The sequence below is a fragment of the Rhea pennata genome, chromosome 8 (genome assembly GCF_028389875.1).
Source record: "Rhea pennata isolate bPtePen1 chromosome 8, bPtePen1.pri, whole genome shotgun sequence".
NCBI classification, from domain to species: Eukaryota; Metazoa; Chordata; class Aves; order Rheiformes; family Rheidae; genus Rhea; species Rhea pennata.
The window spans coordinates 15181454-15203561 of record NC_084670.1 but is presented as its reverse complement, the minus strand read 5'-3'; the positions used below and the strand labels follow the sequence as shown (position 1 = coordinate 15203561).

Sequence of the window (22108 nt, the reverse complement as noted above, 5' to 3'; positions counted from 1 at the left end):
AAACCTTCAGGAATGTTACTAATGTGTTTTCCTGAGATTTTAAAAACTTCCTTTGTTCCACATACGTAGTGTTTTCTTCTATGAGCAGAATGTTGTTTCATAGACTGAATTACAGTATTATATAGGCTTGAAATCTCAAGGTGATCGCTAAAGGTTAGAAGTTGTCTTATGCAGCAACCATAAGCAGAAGCCAGTGCATAAACCGCACTTCTTCAGCCTTAGTTGGCCTTATGATTTAGTGGCCTATTGAACTTCTCTACTTTCTCCTTATTGCTGGAGTATGATTTTTATGTTGGTCTGAATGAGAAACTAGATGAGACGCCCAAATAGATGATAGTAGGAAAACTGGAAAGTGAGCATTCTGCCATACTGATACACTTCTACTCCAAAATGTAAATGACCAATATTATATAATTTGTCTACTGACCCATAGTACTTGAAACTCATGCAGCAGTGTAAAGGAGTTCTTACCATTTTTATTCATTTGTGGAAGTCTAATCAAAATCACAATGAATTACTGAAGTGCTCTATATAATCTTACTTCAGAAATATGTTAGCATTAATTACATTTTGTTAGCACTGTTAAAGCAATATTTTCAGCAGATACCAGATTGTATGTACCAAGGTGCTTAAGACCAAAATAAAATAACGCACCACATGAACGCTAATGCTTTGGGAAAGGAAAGAGTGTTGTTTGGAGATTTAATTATGCTTGGTTTCTCCAAACATTATTCTTAATTACTGTTCTGTGACAACATTCTCTGAGAGGTAGCTAAGTACATTTGGACCTCCAAATACCTGGCATCAATCCAACTCTCTGCTATAAGTCTTGATATAAGACTGTATTGTACATCTCTCCAAAACACCAGAGACCTTTTTTTACCTTTCTTGTAGGGACAACTTCAGTCAGGGGTTAAAGGAAGAACAAGTTCATAAGAGAGAGGGATTTCAAATGTCTTAGTGAAACACGCATCAAAATCCATCTTATGAAGATGATGTTAAAAAACAAGTGAGAATGAGTGCTGGAGAAATAGGAGAGAATATTGTCAGGGTTGCATTTTCAGGTGATCTTTTTGGTTATAAATCACTTACTGACATCAAATGTTAACAGAATTCATCCACAGATCCACCTTAGAAAGATAAAAAACACTTAGAAGTTGAAAGGAGCTGAAAATTCATTGCGTCTAGAACGAACAGACAACCACAGTTATTCATTTAATTTGACTGTCTACAAATTAAACAGTCTAGTGTTTATCCTTGATCTTTCTACTAGTTTCATTAATGGAGATGAGTTTGGCTAAAAAAAAATTTTGACCTTGTATCATAAATTATCTATCTGGCTCATCCACAGCAGTTGCAACTTTTTTTGTTTTGTTTTGTTATGGTCATTTATTAAGTGTTGTGGATTTGTTCAGTCCTGTACATTACACTGAGGAAGGCAGCCCCGTGGGACTTCTGCTCTTAGATAGTATTGTTCAGGCACAGTGAGTTTAGCCTGCTGATTTACCATGTCAGAACAAATTTGCCCTCTTTCTCTGCCCTGTCAGAATGTAGTTCTGCGTTATCCGGTAGAGCCCTGCAGCTCCTCTCTTCAGTGAACACCACTTAGTGACATCTCCATCCACTGCAGGGTCCCAGAAGCTCCCTGTAGAGTCTAACACCAAATCAAAGCAGGGAGAGTTAATAGACATCATCCATAATTCTGGTCCCATCTAAATAAATAGCCATGATCCTGAGGGAGAAAATGATACCCTCTTGGTGTCCTGGTCCTTGGGGAGAGTGTACCAAAGGGAGACACATGCTCCAGAGGTGCATGGTGGAAGGGCAGTCCTGCCCTCACCCTCTGCAGCACTTGAGCTGGTGTCGCGGCCCAGGAGCCGCATCTGGAGTCTTTTCTGTACACGGTTTTCAAACCGGGTCCATGCCTTAAGGGCGCAGCCTGCTCTCCAGACAGAAAACAGTGAGGTAACAGGGCTTCAGGCACAGACCAAACAGCCAAATGTCTTCACCAAAGCTACTCTGATTTATTTATTTTTACAAGGTTTTGATTCATTTTGTTTGAGCGAAATGGCTGCTATTTCTGCCTTCCCTCAGTTTGAACATGTTTTAATAGAGGATTAGTCTCCTCAGGCAGGTGCAAGGAAAGTGCTTACAGGATACGACAGTGAAAAGAACCGGCCGGTAGGGAAAAAAACTCAACTTGTTGTGGGATAATGAGCCCATTTAAACAAAAGTGAATGTTTGACATTTACATTTCCCTGTCTCCTGCATGAAGCCAGCACAATGTTCTGAAAATGTAAAAGTGGTGGAAAATATTTTCCCTTAAGAAAATCTCCTTAATTTATTAAGCCTCCACTCCTGACGGCTTGTTACAGAGAAAAATGGGTGCGCGCCATCCCTAGGGACAATGTTGTGCTCAGTTGTTCCACAGATCAGCTCTGGTGTCACTTCGGAAAAAAAGCCACCTGCTCCTTTTTCAGCAGTGGTGACATGACTAGCAGTATTTTTAAATTAACAAAAAATTAAAAAGAAGTAAAAAATGAAAGCAAAATTGATGAAAATTAGAGACTGGGGATAGGAGAATTAGAAGAGAGGGAAAAATTAATAAAGCCTATGTTATTTACTCTAACTTTCTAAAGCCATGACTAATGCATGATTTAAATATGTTTAATTAATTAAACTAGTAAATGGATACCTAGCAATTTCAAGGAGCTAGCAAATAACCTAAAATAGATTACATTATCAGAACAGGCAGAAAGCATGCCCAATAGTATCAGACCTAATTTGTCTGTTAAATAACACATCATTGTGCCACTTCAAATTCCTTCTCAAAACCTCTTTGCTCTGATGCACCTGTGAATGGTAGGGTTTATGATATGCAAAGAATATTGCTTATGTTGGCAAATTTTTTCTCATTGTCCCTTGTCTTGTACTATTTGTACTATCCTGCATTTACATGTAGTGCAGAATTTTTTTATTCTCTATTTAGGTAGAGTTTACATAGCAAGTTTTTAGAAAAATTGAGGGCTTGGAGACTGTAGAGTAATACTGCTAATAAATTAATAACAATAATAGCACTAAGTAGTTCATATTTTGGTTCAATTTTTGAAAGCCATAATTACAATACATTTTCCTGTTAGTTTTGTAAGAAAAGTAAAGCATAAGAAAGACTTTTCATCTCTATGACAAATAAAACCTGTAGTACTCTTCACTGTCTTAACATTTTTATGAAATGGGTGAATACATAAAAAAGAAATAAGAACAACAATGAAAATAAAAGAGTTGACCTCCTATACGTGAACAAAAATATTTGGATAGAGCAAAAGCTCATCTGGATGCCTGCCAAAATGCACATCCAACATGGATCTCTCTAAGGTTCAGAGAAGCTTGGTTTTGATGGTGGAGAGAGACGCAGGACAAACTACAGAAGTAAAATTTTGTGGAGGCAGGAGTGATGTATGGACTGATTCATGGTGAGATGTCTGGTGAATGAGCGTGAAAGCAATAAACCCTGGATAAGGATGTTTTCTGACCTGAGTATGAACCAAAATCCAATAAACAAGTAAATAAAATGACAAAGGAAAGTTTTACATTGAAAAACCAAACAAAGGTAAAAAAAAGAACAGTGAAGCCTTCAGAAGGAAATCTGATCCAATCTGGCTCTCACCCAGAAAGACTGAGACAGATTCCAAACTGATATGGATCCTTCTTTATAATCTTAGGCCTCCTTAATATAGCCCAGAACCAATCTTGGCTTAAGTTCAAAAGGCCAATGCATTTTTTTTGGATTGCTGACATCTGAGTACCTCATTGGTATGTTGAAATTGTCACTCAAATGGCTGTTGTATTTGCCTTAGCGCTGATTTAATAGACCGAATGCAAGATTTGGCAGTATTGTTCAGTCAGTGCTGACTTTGAATTACACGTGACTATATTTGTGCCGCTGTAAGTGAAAACAAACCTTCTATCTATCCATCATGGCAATTCTCATATCAAATCCTGAGGGACTGCACACGGTCAACCTATCAGATGCTACGCTGCATGCAGCATGTGAGGGGTATTAAGCTCATTTTACAGGAAAGCACCACACATTGTTTCAATTGTAATTGTTCCTTATAGTTAAGGTTTCACTTGTTGAGTACAATGGCCAATGTGAGTTTGAAGGAAGGAACAGAACAGCACCGTAGTTAGCAGAACTAGTGACACCAGAAGCTTAAAAGGTCCAGAGGGATGGACAAAGCAAGGGTTAAGGGTACTCTGTACGGTGCCCTTGCTGATGACAAATGGTTGATGACTAATGAAAAACTGTTAGATAGATGCCTTCTTCTTTCAAAATTATATTCTACATATAGGAAATTATTTAAAAGGCAGATTCTTAGGTCAAAATCTAACTCCTGAATATTGAAAGTGGAACTGACCAGCCTGGGATTTTTGGCCAAGCTGGGTCACTAAATACTAAATGATGCACTGCATTTTTAAAAATCTTTTCCATTATAATAAACTAATCTGATATTACCAAAGGTGTTTGCAAATATAAATGAATTTGAATGTGTTAATGTCCTTTTAAAGTGAAAGTCAACTCATTTGATAAAGTAGATATTCATTAAATAGTTTATTCTTTTAACAGTTTTATAGTAATGTGGAATAGCTTTATAGAACAGAAGGAGCCTCCTTCTTCATAGCTTTTCTTGTATTATTAACTGCAAGCACAGATAAAAGATGCTATGTTTGCAAAGTATTATTATTCAAACCTATCAATGCTACAATTCCTTTTTAGCTAATCTGCCCTAACAGCTTGAAACACACTGGCAGTTCTTGAAGTATTACAGTTTCACCCAGACAAGCTCTGGCATAATTCCCACGACGATTCTGACCCTTACAATGCCTGGTACTTCAGCTAAGGACAGTCAATCACACTGAACTGTGACAGGTCTGTGGTGCAGGCAAAAACCATGGCGAGGCTATGATGCTACCCTCCAACTCATTCTAACTTGTTGCTCACAAATATTGAAACCTGAACTGAGACTTTTTAAAAGAAAAAAAAAATACTATGGTTCATTATTGCATTTGATGTACAACATGAAAGTACCTTCATGATCTGATATACAATGTGAAAGTGCCTTCAGGAAGTGAACACGTTATCTGTCCACATGAACCACATGAATCCCAGCTGTAGGTACAAACTGGTATCTGAGTGACCAATGTGTGCATGCAAAATCAGAGGGAATAGTTGAAAATAGACATGTTCTTCAATGAGACGTTTTTATTTTTTTAAATTGATAGTGCCTATTACGTGCAAACTGTTTTACATTTTTATAGTTAGCAAATGTCAATAAATCCACGGCATATAAAAGGGCACTGCTACTATGGCAGTTATTTGAATTCTATACTTTGTCAAATATATGTACCTTTTAATTCAATAATCTTTAAAAGCAATACCCATTGTGGTTTACAGCATGACACCTGACCTTTTACTAATGTCAAATACCATTTTACTTTGGCAAGGAAAATTATTATATTTCTATAAATATAATCATTATTCTTTGAAAAAGTGTATTAAAGAAACACAATAGGAAACTCTGATCATCTAATCAATTATTTATCATGACAGTGATTTTATGTGTTACTGTTGACATTTCTGTGAGTACCTTAACAAGGCCTATAGTATAAAAGAAAACAACAAATGGAAGTCAAAATCCTGCCTTTAATACTGGTCTGTTATCTGAGAGTAGAGAGAAAACAAAATTCTGTTGTGCTGATTGGCAAGAAGAATGTAGCACTAAGTTGTTTTTCCAGCTAAGCTAGATAAAATCTCTGGCAGTGGTTATACTATATGTGGTTTGGAACTTTTCTTAAAGGTAGCAAATTTAACTGCAATTTACAAAATACCTATTTAGTTGTGATAGATATCTCCAGTTCTGCCTTAAAAGCAAACTAGCAGCAGGGGAGATAAAGAATTCAGTTCCACGTCATTAGGACATACAGAATTTCTTTTGCTATACTAAGCAAATACACTTGCCACTGAATGAAACATATCAATTGAGTTTGTATCTGTTGCTTGACCAGTGTATTCATGTATATTACATGTCAATAGAAGCCTGTCTTTTCATGTAGCATCTGTGTCAAAGGGAGAGCATGGGTTAAAAAAAAAGACTGAAAATGTACGTATTTTTCACTTATCTCTATATATGTAAATTTGGGAGAGATACATTCCTACTGAGCGGCTGGACTGTACTGAACAATCTTGCACTGAGCAGTGTACTGTCTTCTTTGTTGGGATAGATTGAGGCAGAATTTTTAGCTGTGGAAGGAAAGCAATGTACCTTCTTTTTGTTTATGATGTGCTTCCAAGGGTGCTGCATGTGCCAAAAAATTATGCTTTAAATAGCAACCTTTTTCACCTTCCATACTTGGCATTGGCATTGTTTTCTTGATGGGGTAAAGTGTAGAAAGATACAGCGCAGTCTTAGTATGGCTTAGCAAAAGAGTAGTACCAGATTTAGACTTTGTTTATGACATGTTTCTTCTATGAATACGCAAACAAAAATCAAAAGACTCTAGCTTGCAAGAAAGAATTCATTATGAAACCCCACAACAAATCTAATGAGAACTTTAACAAATCCTGATTCAAACATTATATTAGAGAGCAAAAGAGTAGCAGAGGTGAGTTAGTTCTCTTACTAATGCATGAAATAACGTAGGCATCAGCTGCATTTGTGAGCATGGAGAATATTAGATTATTTTGGAATATTTATATGGTCATTTTAGGTTCTCCAGCTTTCTGCATGCTAGTTATAAAGGGAAAAATTGGGTAAAACCTGAGAATCAGAATATGGTCTTCTGAATGGGCCTTCCACCTCCAGAAGACTCTTTACTAAAGATAACAGAAGACTCAACCACCTAAACAGGAATTTTGAAAAAGGAACCACTGTCTGGAGAACAGAGAATTCACCAGACACAGCATTTTACTACAGCTGTTACAGACTTTGCTAAATTTGGCTTGAACATTTTGCCCCTAGACATTCAGTAACTGAAATGACCAAGAGAGGGTGTGGCCATAGCTTTGAAAAAAGCAACTTGCCTACGTGTAATTCATTACTGGTTGCTTAGCTTCCCTTAAAGTCGACTGTTCATTACAGTTGATGCAACTCTTTCTGTAAAGGCTGAGGATAAGGTAGTGTGACTTATGAACCTGCTATTCAGGACACAGACAGAGTCTTCTTGAAGTTCTCAGTGAATTGGTTGGTGTGGTCTTCCATCACGGGAAGCTACTATCCCACAGCAGGGCTAGAAGAAGGAGATCATGTTGTACAGATCAATCCATTTCAGACAAATCGAGCTGAGTTAGCTCAAACTCACCTTCAATAGCCCATTAAGCTTACTCAGCTCTTTTTGCCTGCAATACAAAGAAGTGTGTACACAAACTCTTCCACAAACAGCAACATGAGGATGGCAACTTCTAGCAAAGGGTGATGACAGACCGCTGAGGGAAGAGCCGTTTTCCATTGCTTGCTCAGGAATGCTTAAGTCAAAGCACTAACTTTTATGCAAGGCAAGCTAAAATCTGGCCTGATGAGGGTTCTTGAGAAGATTTTGTAAAGACTGACATTCAGCGAAAAATCCTTAGTGAAAAAATCAACAGTTAACCGACAGGGAGTTCGAACAAGAATTATCACGGACAAACTGTTCACTGCAAAGACAAAAAATGAATCCTTAACTCAAATTTTACTTGCATACTAATACATGCATACAAAAGCAGGAAATCTACCAGATTTATTGACAGATGTTTTTGGAAGTAAATGCCTTCGGAAAATGTGAGGTAATAAATTTAAAAAGCCAAGATTCACTGGAAAAAATCAAAAATCTCTCTTTGACATTCTTTAAAAAAATGCATGAAAATATCTGAGAACTACAGCTGTATCCACTGAACACTTTCAAAGATTGAAAGGCAATGGGACACAGGAATAAGGCATAGATAGTCTGCATAAAGATAAATAGCCTTGTACAGCCTTTGGTCGCAGCCTAATAAACCAATATTGTTTGATGGTGCAAGGGAGGATTCAGTGTCTTTAGACAAAAATACATAAAAGCATCCTATTTCAAAGTCAAGTTAGAAAACATCCAATATTTCATGAGAATCTTAAACATAGAGATTTGCCCAATAGAACACTTAAACCTATATTTAACACGTGAATCATTCCATAGCCCTCATAGCTCACATCAAGCGAGTGCTTTAGCTTTGGGATTTCAAGGCCTATAAGCCCAATTATGAAAATTCCTCAGATCCAACTGAAATATTTGGTGTCAAACATAGTTCTCCTACCACACACAGTAGTGTGTGCAGGACCAAATCCTAATGGTAGTATGTAAGAGGTTATAGTACTAAGATACAGCAATATATATTCTAGAATGGCCTAGTATGTGTCATCTCTTTTCAGCTGCAAATTTCTCTCTTTTAATGTGAGGGAATAAAGTATGGAAAAGAGATAAGGAAAGGAACATGACACTGGAAGCCCAACTGGTTTAGCTTAAAATGCAGCAGCGCCTACTGCGTTGCTGAAGGATGTAACCTGCTGGTGACAGCAATCATGACTTGACAGAGGATCAATCACAAAAGTTACAAGTGCTTTGGCCTTTTTTTGATATGTGACAGTTTTCAAAAACAGCATCCTAGATAATCCCTTGTGGAACAACTTTTTGGATTATCTCTAGTGACCCTAGTTTTCCTACACAAACATGAATGTGCTTCATAGTATTAGCCCCAGTTAGGATAATAGCCTTGGTAACAATGAGATGCAGAATAACTAAGGAGCTTTGCTGTGCTTGGCAGTTACGAAAGGCACCTTGAACAAACAGAATAAAACAACAACAAAAAATGTTTAAAGCTACCTGCAGCTGCACTGTGCAACTCCAGTGGGAACAGATTTACTGACTGTGAGGAGTCTGACTCACTCCTTGCCTTTCTTCTGTTTTTAGCCAGCACAACTTCAATGGAATAACCAGTTCAGTTTCCTTGCAAACCTTGCAGTTACACTAGTTTAAAATTGTAATACTACAACAATGAGCCAGATCCCTATATTGGGGCAGTATGCATCCTGTAACTAGATGAGTGGCTTCTGCATTGGCAGAGATCTTCCTTGCCAAATGGCTAGAAGAAGATTTGAAAGCTTAGGACATACAAAGTTTTGAAAGGATTTGTCAGGCTTGACATTTGCACCTGTGTAACAAGCAAAGGACAAAGTTTAGCCCTTAATATTATTTTATCCTTGCAGCATTTTGATTTATCCTGGTTTGATTTTGCATCAACTCCTAACTCCTTAACAGTTTTAAATATGGTTGTGACATACCGCTGGGGTCACTGAACAACGTTAGCTAAACATCCAGAGTGTGATATTTGATTACAGTTAAGCTTCTTCAAAAGCTAAGAAGAATCTGTGAGGAAAATGCCAGAGATGGTATTTTAAACGGTCTACATGGCTACAAATTCATATACTGTATTAACATATATTTTAAGGATATTGATTCCAAAGAAGAAATGTACCCACAAAGAGAGACTCAAGATAAAGGCTAATGTGTAAATTGCTTTAAAAACTGTAGTTACTGTAATTACATGGAGCATTTTACAAGCAACTAGGGACTGCTTTGGATAGATGACTGAAATTTAATCAGTATCTGGCACAGATTGCCTTTCTTTCACACCTCACATTTCTGATGTACTATTCTAGGGAATCATACTTGAATTGTGAGCCTTTATTATCACATTTGATCTGTCTATGCCCTTTCCAAAATAATGACTTTTCCCAGATTTCACAGAAGATAAGGGTCTGGGTCCTTCTTCTCAACAGCATGTGTCTTTCTTTTCATTTTTGGGCAAACTTCATTCAACCATCCAGTCTCAGGTTTAAAATCACACGGAACATTACGTATGAAATGCATAAAACATTGGTTTGTTAATGCCACCACCGGAGACTACAAGATAAAGGAAGCATGCACAGCCCTTTGTACTCAGAGGACATAAACACTTGTGCTAAACCTTTTATAAAATGCAACTTATTTTTCCTACAGGCTTTATTTTGTTATTTGTATTAGCTGTCAAGAAACTGTCAGTTAAGAAACAGGGGCCCTGAATGATCTATGTCTTTTAAAGCAAGAAGGAAACAGAAAATAATTAGATATGGTAAATGCAAAAATTGATCTATCTGAAAAGCATGCAGTTTACAGGCAAGAAATCAATCAGTTTACACCAAACATTAAAATTGTGTATGATTATTTTTAATGGTTCCAGATGTAAAGGTCTGAAAATCTAAATAGAATTCTTGATGACTACTTTTATTAAAATCCTAAGTCTTGGAAGATATACAATAGCTGTCTATATTGATTACTATATTATCTGTTTTGTGAAAAAGAATATCCTTAACTTACTGCTTGTTGCTAAAATCCTCATTAGTATGCTTAATACACTCTGTCCCTGGAGTAAATTAAAGAATTTCCTTCTTCTGTACTGTAGTTTTCTTAAACTTGTATTCTTAGAAATACTGGGACTATGCTATGACATCTGAGTTCTGGAGATCAATTTATAGCTGATAAAGATCACGAAGAATTGTCTATTAAAACAGTTACAATTTGACAAATAACAACATTTGTGTTTAGCCTGAAAATTTATCAAGCAGATAGAGCACTTATTCCTGATGCCTAAATGACAGTCTGCTTGAACAAACTTATTAATCAGATAGTGCCTGGTCTTAACTGCCTGTCTGATTTGGACACCCCCTACCCTACCCCCCACCCCCCCCCCCAAAAAAAAAAAAAAAAAAAACTCTACATATATTAAAATTGTACTTCTAATTTGATAGCACTGGCAAGTGCCTATGCCAAGGCACCATAGCCTTTAGCCAAACCATCATCAAACAGTAAAACTTCCAACATAAAAAATTGTTTTTCTTGAGAAACACTAATACATTATTTTAATCTAAGATGATGGACTATGCATATGCATAGTGTATTTAGGCATACAAAAACTCAAAAAGCTCAAGTAGATCACGATTGCCTTTACTCAGATGTAGCAACTGTGCTGTGTCATTGAGGCAATGGGAATGCTGCTGCTGATACAGTACGGTTTTCAGAGGCTGGAAACTCTGGTTTGCAGAGAACTTCAGTATTTTAAAAGTTCTACCTGGAACAAAACTTGAAAATGTTCTATGAATTACTGCTTAATTATTTGTGTGCAAAAAAAAACCATTTTTGATGACGCAAAGCATTTTGACGCAGTAGAAATGTTTCATTTTAATTTGTATTGTGTAAGATATCCAACAGTATGTATTGTGTAAGTATCCAACATACATAAACAACAATTTTTTCTATATGAAGAAAAAAGGTTTTGTTCTGAAAAATATCAGTATGTTACCAGTGCCCCTCCTGGTTTTGTTCCCAAATAAAATATGGGTTAAATTTACATCATTTTGTGGAATTTATAAGCACTGAGGGACATGCATACTATGAAAGAAGATGGTTTCATCAAAGCTGTTCCAAGCAGCTTAGTTATTGAATCCACAGGGAGAAAAGCAAGCATTACGCAGGTCCCAGTTACAAAGAGTCTACTGTCTCTTAGTAGGGGATCAGCATAACAAAAGTGGAGAGGTACGGATAAGACAAAAATTCCTAAGGAAAAATTTTGTGCTTCATCTCAGTAGTTCATTTCTCTCTGAGAATTGTGAAATAGGTATTAAATATTGTTGTTGTGGATTTCTGTTCAAATTAAACATTGTATATGACCGTTTAATTTCTTCTGCTGTTCAAACTATTGCAAGCACAACATTTCGTAACAAATCACGATTTTGGCCTCTGTATTTTATTGTATGTATTCTGCATGCCGTACCAGCTCAGGTTTTTAGGGACACATTGAAAATCCAAGGAACTTATTTCAAAAAGGAATGAATAATATGAATACCATTTTCTTCTATGAATAATTATATTCAGTATTTATAGAACACTTATTTTTCAAAGCCATATACAAATATTAACCAAAGAATCATCACAACATACTTGTATGCAAGGTTTTACACATAAAGAAATAAGGAAAAAAAAGATATAAAATTCAGTGCCTAGCACATTAGTCCTATAACTATGGTTTCAAATCACTAAAGTAATGCAAATAACAATCATGCTATGGGAGAAACCTTTCAAGTTTGAGTGTCTAACTGGCTTGATTTTCATAGGTTTAGACTTCTGAGTGCTCACAACTCCCTTTGAAGTCAATTGAAAATGTGAGTGTCAGCACACATTAAAATCAGACCACTAATTTAGATGCTTAAACATCAAATTTAAATTCACAACTTTAAGTTTGGAAAAATTGGCTTAGGTGATTTTTCCAAAGGTGCCTTACAAACAGGTGTCAAAACTGGGATATTCTTGCCCTTAAACCGCTTCCGTTCACAGAGATGCCAACACAGAAGCTGTGGGCTGAGCGAGTCACACACGCTGGGACAGGTCCACTCAGCTGGAATAAGTCGATGTGTTGCACACTATCATGGTATAAGGGATCTGTATAAGATACTGCAAGAAAAACAGAAACAACCCTTCCTCCCAGACCAGGCTAATAAAAAGTACATAAATAAGTGAGACAACACTGCTTCCAGGAAAAGACTCTGAAGAGGTCTGGCCATTTTACATAAACTCCTGCCCTTACCCACTTGCACAGCTATCTCCTGCCACAGAGAAAGCCCTCAAAACTGGCTGGAAGAGCTGCTTATCTACTGCAAGATTGATATGGTTTAGCTCTCTACACTTTCTAGCAATTATGCACCAGATTGTCCTGCTAGGTCACTTCCTTAGCTGCGAAAGAGCAGGAGGAATTCTGGTTGTTACTGTCTCCATGTTACTGAGGGAAGAGAGACTGCAAAGAGCATCCTCCTCTCCAGCAGACAGCCACAGGACATGGCTTCAGTGCAGAAAGGATGTTCCTCGAGCCATATGACTTCATAGCTTTGATGAGGTGGCCAAAATTATGTTGTCTGCAGAAAGAGCAAAGGAGTGATGACTTGGACACACTCTTCCTCTCTAAAATTGATGTAAGGGTTAAAATTGATGGATTCCTTTAAGTGCCAACATTACATACAAGTATGTCTGAGGCTATGTCTGCATTAGTAAGTAATGCCACTTATAGGGGCAGATTTGTAGAGTTTCTTTCCACGAATTTTGGGGAGAGAATATAGCACATAACCATCAGAAAAGAGTCATCTTAAGTGGTGAGGCTTGCAGCTTTAATTATGAGTAACTCCAAGTCGCTACATTTACAGAAGAGAGATTACCTACATGTTATTTAAAAACCATTTGGTGCAAGTTTATAGTGGTAACAGGCAAGTCTAATTTTCTTTCATACTTAGCATGTAATAGTTACAGAATGCAGCCCAAGGGAAAAAAAGTGAACAAGTAGTAACTAGATATTTATTCTACGCAGACGTGAAGAAAGCTTAAAGAAATACACAATGTCTGAAACATTGACATGTATAACCATTTTAATTGTGATGTTGCTTTTCAAACAGACTTTTCTGCTATGATACAGGTTGAAAGAGTTACAACACTTTTCAGTTAAAAAAAAAAAGTTTTGAAAAGCTTATGGTGGGATGATAAAAAGTGTACCCAGTTTGTAGAGTCAGAAGTAGAGAATATGCTATTACCATTTCATATAAAAGATTGTCTTCCCTAGGCCAGCACATTTTGTAACTATGGTCTCCTTCCATGCCCAGTATTTCAAATCTATAGTGGCAAATATTACCGCAGAATCCTCAGACATTACCAGTGCACCTGTAATTCAAATGCAGAGATCCACAGCCCTGCTGCTTTTATGCAGTAAGTGGCTAGGAACACAGTGCGATGAACAGGGCCAGTGGTGGAAGGACCAACACTGCCTGGGGCCTCCTGGTAAATCCACTCCTGCCAAAATAAGAACAGTCCTGCAGCATAAGGACTCTTACTATTTTTCCTTTTTTTGCAGGAGGAGGTAGAGAGATGTACGGGTTTACCCAAGAGCATGTAGACAGTCTGTGGCTGACTGTGTGTGGAGCACAAGCTTATCCTTGCTCTTAGTCCATCCTCATCTGCATTCGACCCTCCTGACACTAGACCTGAAGAGCCTCCCTTACTGTGGGCTCTTTAACATGCTCAAGCTAAAGCTTATACAAAACACATAGGCCATTATTTTAAATTTGCTTATCTATTTTTACAGCAAATAATTTTCACTTCATTGATATTTATATGCCTAGCAAATGTATTTAGCGCCTCAGTTCCTTTTTTAATACAAGAATTGTCATTCGTGTTGCATTTTAAGCCAAATTAAATTATAAAAATACTCACTTGTATAAGTATCAACAGCACAGTATCTCTTCTTATTACAGAGACAAACAAGGAATATATGGGGAAAAAAAATTGTGAATCTCATTTCTGATCCTAATGAAGCAAGTAACCCATTATACCAAGGTTAATTTGTTGACTCATGATTTCCACTTATCCAATGATATACTGAATCATATGAACAAACCTCTACATCTAATCAGTTTTTTTTATTGAATCCTGACCTTTCATACACCTTCTTCTTGATTATGAATGACAGTGACCTTTATCTAATTTAAAACACATACTGATGCAAAAATATGCAAAGTACACATGTAAATTCTGAATTAAGATGAAGATGTGCATAATCTTCTGGGGAGAAATTGCTTTAGAGAGATGTTTATATTAGGGCCAATTGAGGGTATGTGGGGAGAAAAAGCGAATTAGCCAGAACTCGGGTAGGTTTGGAGGAACAGCTGTGGAGATACTGAAGTCTGTTTAGATTTTCTGAGCTTCTATTTAGAATCCTGAAATGTCAATATAAATATCAATTTTTATTATGCTATTCAGCATGTTACAGCATTTGTGAAATGATCAAAATGCAATAAAGTCAGACAAAATACCTCTTCACCTAAGATTTGGCAAACTACGCCTCAGTATCCCATTTATGTTTCACTTCAAATACATAATACTCATTTTCTACAACACAAAAGCTGAGTCGAATTCACAACATTATAAAAGCTGACTGGTCATTTATCTCGTTAAAGAGGAATGCTATGAGCATCATCTGGAGATGGTCTTTTTAGTCCTGATACAATTAGGAACTGCTGTATATACTGAAAAATAAATAAACAAATATAAGAGAAGTAACTCCTGGGGAAAAAGAACTCCCTAACTTTCCTTGTGCTTTTTTCTGTTCTTCACTAATGGGTCTGCATTGAAATTACTAAAGATGAACCCAGCCACAGGCACAGTCTGAACTGCGGTGTAATCCTATAATCCACTCTCTCTTTTCACAAGTCATTCCTTCCTCTGAATTGCTGTGAACCTAAATTGTAGATCAGCAGCTTTGCTCTAGACTCTCTCTTAAGGACACATATACAAAAAAATTTGCAAAACTTGGTGCGAAGATTGTCAAAGCAAAAATCTAACAAACACATTCCTCTGAGCAAATCCAACCAAACTGTACCTGGCATTAGCATGTACTTTCATGATTAACAACAGGGGGTTGTCAGACTGCTATTTCTGAAATAAACAGATTTATCCTGACAGATAATCAGCAGTTTGCACTACCTAATACATGTTATCATCTGCCACTGACATCATTACATTAAAAGCACAGTTAACGATAATCTTTTGTAAGAAATTAAACAGGTTTTATGGTATGCTTTTGGTGAATTTTTTTGGGGGAAAAAGGAGTGAAGCCACAAGGCGAGACTGGAACGTTGGGGAAAAGTAGCATGCCAAACAAGACAAGGAAGAAGCAAAGAAAATACATGCTGTATGGATATGTTCTTCACAAGCTATTAATGTAATTCTGAATAAATTAAAACCAAATGTACTGACTGTAAACCAAGTCCTGTACATTTAAGCAGCTTTATATAATGTCTTTGGCTGTCCCCTATATTGCCTTGATGCTCATCTGTGTGCATTTCTCTTCTCCTGTCTGATTCACATAAAAACTAACCACATACACACAAGTTTGTGAAACATTTCTGATGTAGCCATTTAAAGATATATTTTTGAGGCTAGCCCATGTACTTTGGGAGACCAATCGAGTAAGCACCACCAGTGTAATTTTCTGGCATGCTCAACAGTCCTCTTCATCAGCTTTCAGGTATCTCAGAGAGAACTATCCCTCCCTCCGCTGAAAAAGGAGGCACAAGGTTACCCCTAACTCACTGGACAGGAAGTACAGAAACTACTCAACTATTGCGGATCAAAAACTTTGTGCAGACATGGCCTATGACTGGATCCTCCCTTCTGAGTTGCCTGCTTCCTCAACTGCTTCTGCACTGATCACGTCTGGACTCAACATGAACCATCAAGTTTTGATAAGAAGAACTTACATCCTTCTTGCCTCAGTCAGAAAGGTGATGAGCATTACGTACACTCAGGATCAATGGAAAAAATTATTATTTTTTTTAATTTTAGGTTCTCAGTTAACATTAGACTGTTACTGTTCCATGAACACAGCTAACATATTGCAAAGACTGGGTGACGGGAATTGCTTTGGGGCAATTATTTGCATTTAGCAACTAATTGATTCTTCATTAATATGCAGACTTCTCTATAGGGTCAAACAAATTTTTCTGAGTCTTGGCACTACTGGACCCTTGTGACTACTGTATTTCTCCATGGACAAAACCTGAACCCCTCTTTCAGCCATTTGCCTCACATGGGATACTGTGGAGGTCTTCTGCCCCAGTCCTTTATGAATTGATAGGAAGAGAAGTAAGAAATAGTGGCTAGTTACTGAAGGATTCAGTTTTATCCATTCACACCACTGCATATTTATGCCCCTAACAGTAAAAAAGGAAATGAAAAAGAAGAAAAAAGCCAACAGCAAACCAAACTGTCAGAATTAACAGAGTAATGGGAGATCACAATAGCATGATAAATGTAACCTTAAAAAAAAAATAGCAGTTGTATCATATAGACTTTAAATACTTCCTATGCGCCCATTGTAGAGTTAGAAAACCTAATCTTTGAGAAATATGTACCTATTGGTTGAACATTTCTTACCCTCCTTTTTTCTCCCCTTTATTCCTCTCCCTAACATTTCAGTCTCAATTGTTCAAACTAATGCAGAATTTGGCCACAAATCTCTTGCCTCAGGTACACTGGTCAAATCCTCAGCACCCAAAATTCAGATGTAGACCTGAGAAAGAAATGCTAATCTGATTTTATTTTTAAAATTATTTTAAAGTATTGTATTTCTGCTGACCTGCATTCTGCATTTTTCTTGTACTCAGTGATGTTTTGAGGCTGTTTAGATTTTTGTTTGCATTAGATATTTTGTGTCCAAAGGTCAAACGAACATAGCTTTTGAGTCAGATGCCTACTGACTGCATGTCTAATAGTTAATCTTTTCACACTGAGAGAAATAAAAAAGTGGGAGGCAGTTGAAGCCATCCCAAATAAACAGACAGAAGTAAAGCAACAATTACTTTTCTGTGTGGACTGCTCTTGCTCATTTCTCCTGAAGAGATAACACTCTCTGACATAACGTCAGATAACCATGTTCAATGTTTCACAGACTTGCCATTTAAAGATTCATTTCCACTCCACTTATTTTCTTTTTATCTGCCCCTCATTTGGAGCATTTCAACAGTGACCATTTTCATGTAGGCTCCCCAAAACAGACACTGGGGAGAAGGGGTAGTAAAAGGGTTGAACTTGTCTTAAAACACCTCTAGAAATGATAAAGAGAGTATGATAGAGCAGAAAAATGAAATTTCTCATGAGCATGGATGCTTGCATAAAATTCTCCACTGTTACTAAAGCTCGGGTGCAGTTCCTGGGGAAGAGGCATATAAAGCCTCAGGTTGATTTCAGTCATTACCAAGCATTTTACATCTGCTGCAGAATTCCAAACATACAAAAGGATGCCAATCTAAACCTTCAGAGCAAAATACATAAATAAATAAATAAATAGAACACAACTTCAAAGGCTGTCAGGAGTCAAGTTATGGATCTGATTCAGCTTTTAACCCCTACAGGTATAGGCATGCTTTATCTGCAGAAGAAATGAAAGGTCTGTATTTGGCAACGTTACATTTTAACAATATGCTCTCCAGTACAAGACAGTGATAAAAAAGGAGAATACGATATAATTGTGTATGTAATCTGATGAGAAGCTGTGGGGAACATATTCTTTTTCTGTAGTTATAGAAAATACCAATGACAAATCACTGATTGAAGACCTTGTTGACAATTAGATTTTCTTCCCCCCCAAGTCCATTTATAGCTGTGCATTTTATCAAAGGCTCTATCACTTGCTTTTTAGGATTCCCAAATTTTCTTACCTCCCTAGAATATTTTTCAGTTATAGTTTAGCAACTGTATCTGCTCAGAACTGAAACAACTAAGGCCTTTAAGAAGTTGGATGGAACTTATTAACAATCTCTATAGCACCCTTTTAGGATGATAATTTATCTTTTTAAGTGTCTTCTGTAAAACCAGCAGAAAAGAGCCTGATGGGAGTAAGAGCCCTGCATTATATATGACTACAAGGGTTTACTGCATCCTATAGATTCTGCTGCAAGGCACACTACACTGGAGTAAAGGGTAACTTATCTTGAAGAGATGTTTGGCTGAGCTACTATAGCAATGGCAAGTTTGCAGAGGGAGATGAAGAAACCACAGCAGTAGAAAAAAAACTGGCTGCAGATGGACACTGGCAATTTTGTTTAGAAAACCATATAGTATAAACTAACTTGAAACGTAACATAAAGGTTTGCTCCTCTGAGAGGTTCCTGAAAATACATTCAGAGACCTACATAATATAAACACTTAATTTCTTCTCATTTATTCCAGTATATCAAGGAATTAAACTGAGTTACGCTAGGTAAATGTGGCGAACTTACAAGGAAAATCAAGTAGATAATTTGGAAATAACTCTATGAAGTGCTGCTGATGACTCACTAAGGATCACTTTCATCCCTCTAAGACATTGGTCATTGGGTAAAAGGTGGAAAGGAAGCAGAAAGTAACTGTCTGCTGAAACAATATTTTAATCCATTTACAAATAATAATAATAATAATAATAATAAAATCTTTCTCAGAAAGGCCTTTTTCTCCCCTTTTCATATCTCCAGTGGTGAGTCATCTGATCTCATCTCTCTATATTACTAAACTCCACAGGGATCACCTTTACTTCCCAACTTTATCCTGGCCAGAGATTTGGTCAAACAAAAGATCCTTAACATCCTTTCTGAAGTTCAGCTTTCTTCTCTAAGATCTCTCTCTCTCCTTCTTCCAAACTAAGGAAATATTTTTTAGAAATGCTTTTCTTCCCCTTCCTCCCCTTCTGAGGGGGGAGCAGATTGATTCTATATCAAGTCTTGCTTTTCCTATAAATAAAAATTGCTTTGTGTGGAGCAAATTGCTGGGAAGAATCGCTCTCTTTCTTCTTGTCTGGAGAGAATTCTAAAATTTGTACTTTTTAAACTCATAGTTCAAAAATACATACTTGTTCTCTTTAGGTAACATCAATTTACTTAAAAAACTCTGCACTTGAAAGAGTTAATAAAAATTCTAATTACAAGATAAGAAAGAAAGGTCAGACTTCACTTACATCATTGTGAAGGGCTTTTATTACACACTGCTATAAAACATATTTCTTTTTTCAGTTGCCATCCTCACAGGGTAACCTGCATACCAATAGGTTCTCTAAAATGCCATGAAGCAGAAGATATTTATCTGCTAAATTCTATGTACAGTAACCTAACAAATGCCAGAGAAAGAAAGATTGCCCTCTGCACAGTAATACTTGTGTAGATGTCTTCTTTATGCTAACAACAACAAGGCGCTCTGGGTTTGTACTGTACTCCAAAATCAGAATGCTTTTTTTTTTTTCAAAAAGCAGACTGTATCTCAAAGAGAAGAGATGCACATTTTAGGCTCTGAAATACTTAATATAGGGAGCAAATATTCTTTCCTGAATATTGCTAACTACAAGTCTCTAATCCAGAAAGGTAAAACTGAAAATTTATGCCTCAAGTACACTCGAAGAAACCAGAGAGGATATGTTTGGGAATCTCTGTGCCTCTCTTTCTGTCTTGCCCATCAACTTAGTTTTCTTTTTGAGTTATTTGATTAACTTGGATGTGTTATGTAGTAAGTCCATATAAAGGCAGGGTGGCTCCAAATCTAATCATTGTCATCTATTAACTCCAGCTGTGAAAGGCAACAAACAAAAAAACTTTATTGTGGGACAAGTGTAAGTCTGAATAATTCTATTTTTTTCATTGCACTTTTCTTCCAATATATTATTTGTGATTTAATACATCTCAAGTTGTCTTTATAAAATTATTCTTATCATTTGTATCTTTCAATTCTGACAACAAATTTAAAGATCTGCACATAAACAAATGCAAGATTTGCTGTCTGCTTTCATAAACCAGTATGTACTGTCAGATGTATTTGTTCAATATTTCATGTGATATACCCCTGAAGTTAGAACATAACTAACAAAGTAGCGATTGACTTTTCTTTTCTCAAAGAGTGTCTTCTCAATCATATCCAAACAGTTGCTTTTAAGTTCACTTTGTTTACAAAGCAGTAACTGCACCTCCAACCTTTCTAAACAATAGATAGTAACACGTAACTGTAAGAGCTCCATTTCACTACTTCCACTACTGCTGGCAATTCTAATAACAATTTGTTTATCTTGTGGTCCAAATTTATGACAGGCCCATTTGCAGTGAGGCCTGGAGTTTCCTTGTTTACAACCACTGCAAAGTAAAACGTGACCCTTTTATTCTTGCTTAAAACCTTTCAACAGTTTGTTCTGCTCCAAAGATAGCACCTTAATAACGTTCAGGCCATAAAGCCCTGGTGATATTATTTTCCTTTGGGGAATACAGAGCACTGCATTAACTTACATACACATTACAAAACATTTTTTAAGAAAAGAAAAACTTGGCAGAAGATTACATTTATAGATCAGAGAGCTTCTGTGCTAAGATCCTACCTGCCATTATGAAAAAGAAAAAATAAGGGGGGAGGATATAGCTGCCTAAATACACATCAGAAAAACAGCCCTTTAAGCAGTTGCACCTCTACATACAAGTAACAAAGGCATCAAGCACCTGGCGCAATTCTGCCAGGACCCAATTCTGCCAACAATACGCATCATTACGGTGGGATCCGATAATGAGCAAACGCCGGAGGCATTACACGGCTTTAGAAGAATCAGACTTCCTACCTTAGTGAGACTGATAGAAGGTAAGTCCCCCTTTAAAGAAAGTTGTAAGCAAAAGCCAGGCAGCAGTTGCAGTAAATTGAGTCCTTTCAGTCACTGTATACATGCAGCAGTTCTGCAATAAGGGAAAATATAATGGGAGGAGCAGCTGTGAACGAGTGACCTCCTGAAGCTGGGTTCTCTTTGTGAATCGAGCCCTGGGAGCCAGTGCCTCTGATTTGCATGGATTAGCTCCACTTGAACAGATACATTTAAATTAACTGGCACAGGGGCACAGGAAGAGAGAAGGGGGGTGGAGGAAAAAAAAAAGGAAGAGTGAGCGAGTGAGCGAAGGAGAAGGGAGAGCAGAGCGGCGGCGAGGGAGAGCGGCGGAGGCGCCGAGCCGAGCCGAGCCGAGCCGAGCCGAGCCCCGCAGCCTGGGCTGGATGCGCCGGCTCAGGCAGAGCAGTGTGTCGGAAGAGCTACAGCTCCCTCTTCATGTCGCAGGCGTAAGATGAGGAAAGCTGTCACGGTCGAGTTTATAACCGACACCCCCTTCCCCACTTTCCCCCCAACTTCTGATGGCCCATTCGGTCAGATCTCCATCAGCACCTAATAACTCAGCCTGTCGTGCAGTGAGGGCTTTACGCTGCAAGCCCAAGTGATCAGAAATCTGGTAAACCCCGCTAAACGATTTTAAACGTGGAAATACTGTGAACCGAGTAACTTGCACAAATGGAGATGGGCTATTTCCAAGCCTGCCTTGAGAGATTTAGTATTTGTGAGTGTGCAGGTGCCTTCGAAACAGCTAAGGGAAGGCAGCGTTCAAAGAGCCTTTGCACAGGAATCTCACTGACAGTGTGACTGTGTGTG

The 22108-nt window shown here is 37.4% G+C and overlaps 1 protein-coding gene across 7 annotated transcripts in view; it reads right to left on the bottom strand.

Moving 5' to 3' along the window:
- Positions 1-21409, bottom strand: part of ADGRL2 (adhesion G protein-coupled receptor L2) — a 379725-nt gene extending 358316 nt beyond the window's left edge. For 3 of the 7 annotated variants that reach the window (XM_062581959.1, XM_062581960.1, XM_062581961.1), the window contains exon 1: positions 21260-21409. The gene's annotated coding sequence lies outside the window, so the exon portion shown is untranslated. The remainder of the gene's footprint in view (positions 1-21259) is intronic. The other 4 variants (XM_062581962.1, XM_062581957.1, XM_062581958.1 and 1 more) reach the window with 2 other exon arrangements.
- Between the last annotated feature and the right edge of the window lie 699 nt (positions 21410-22108).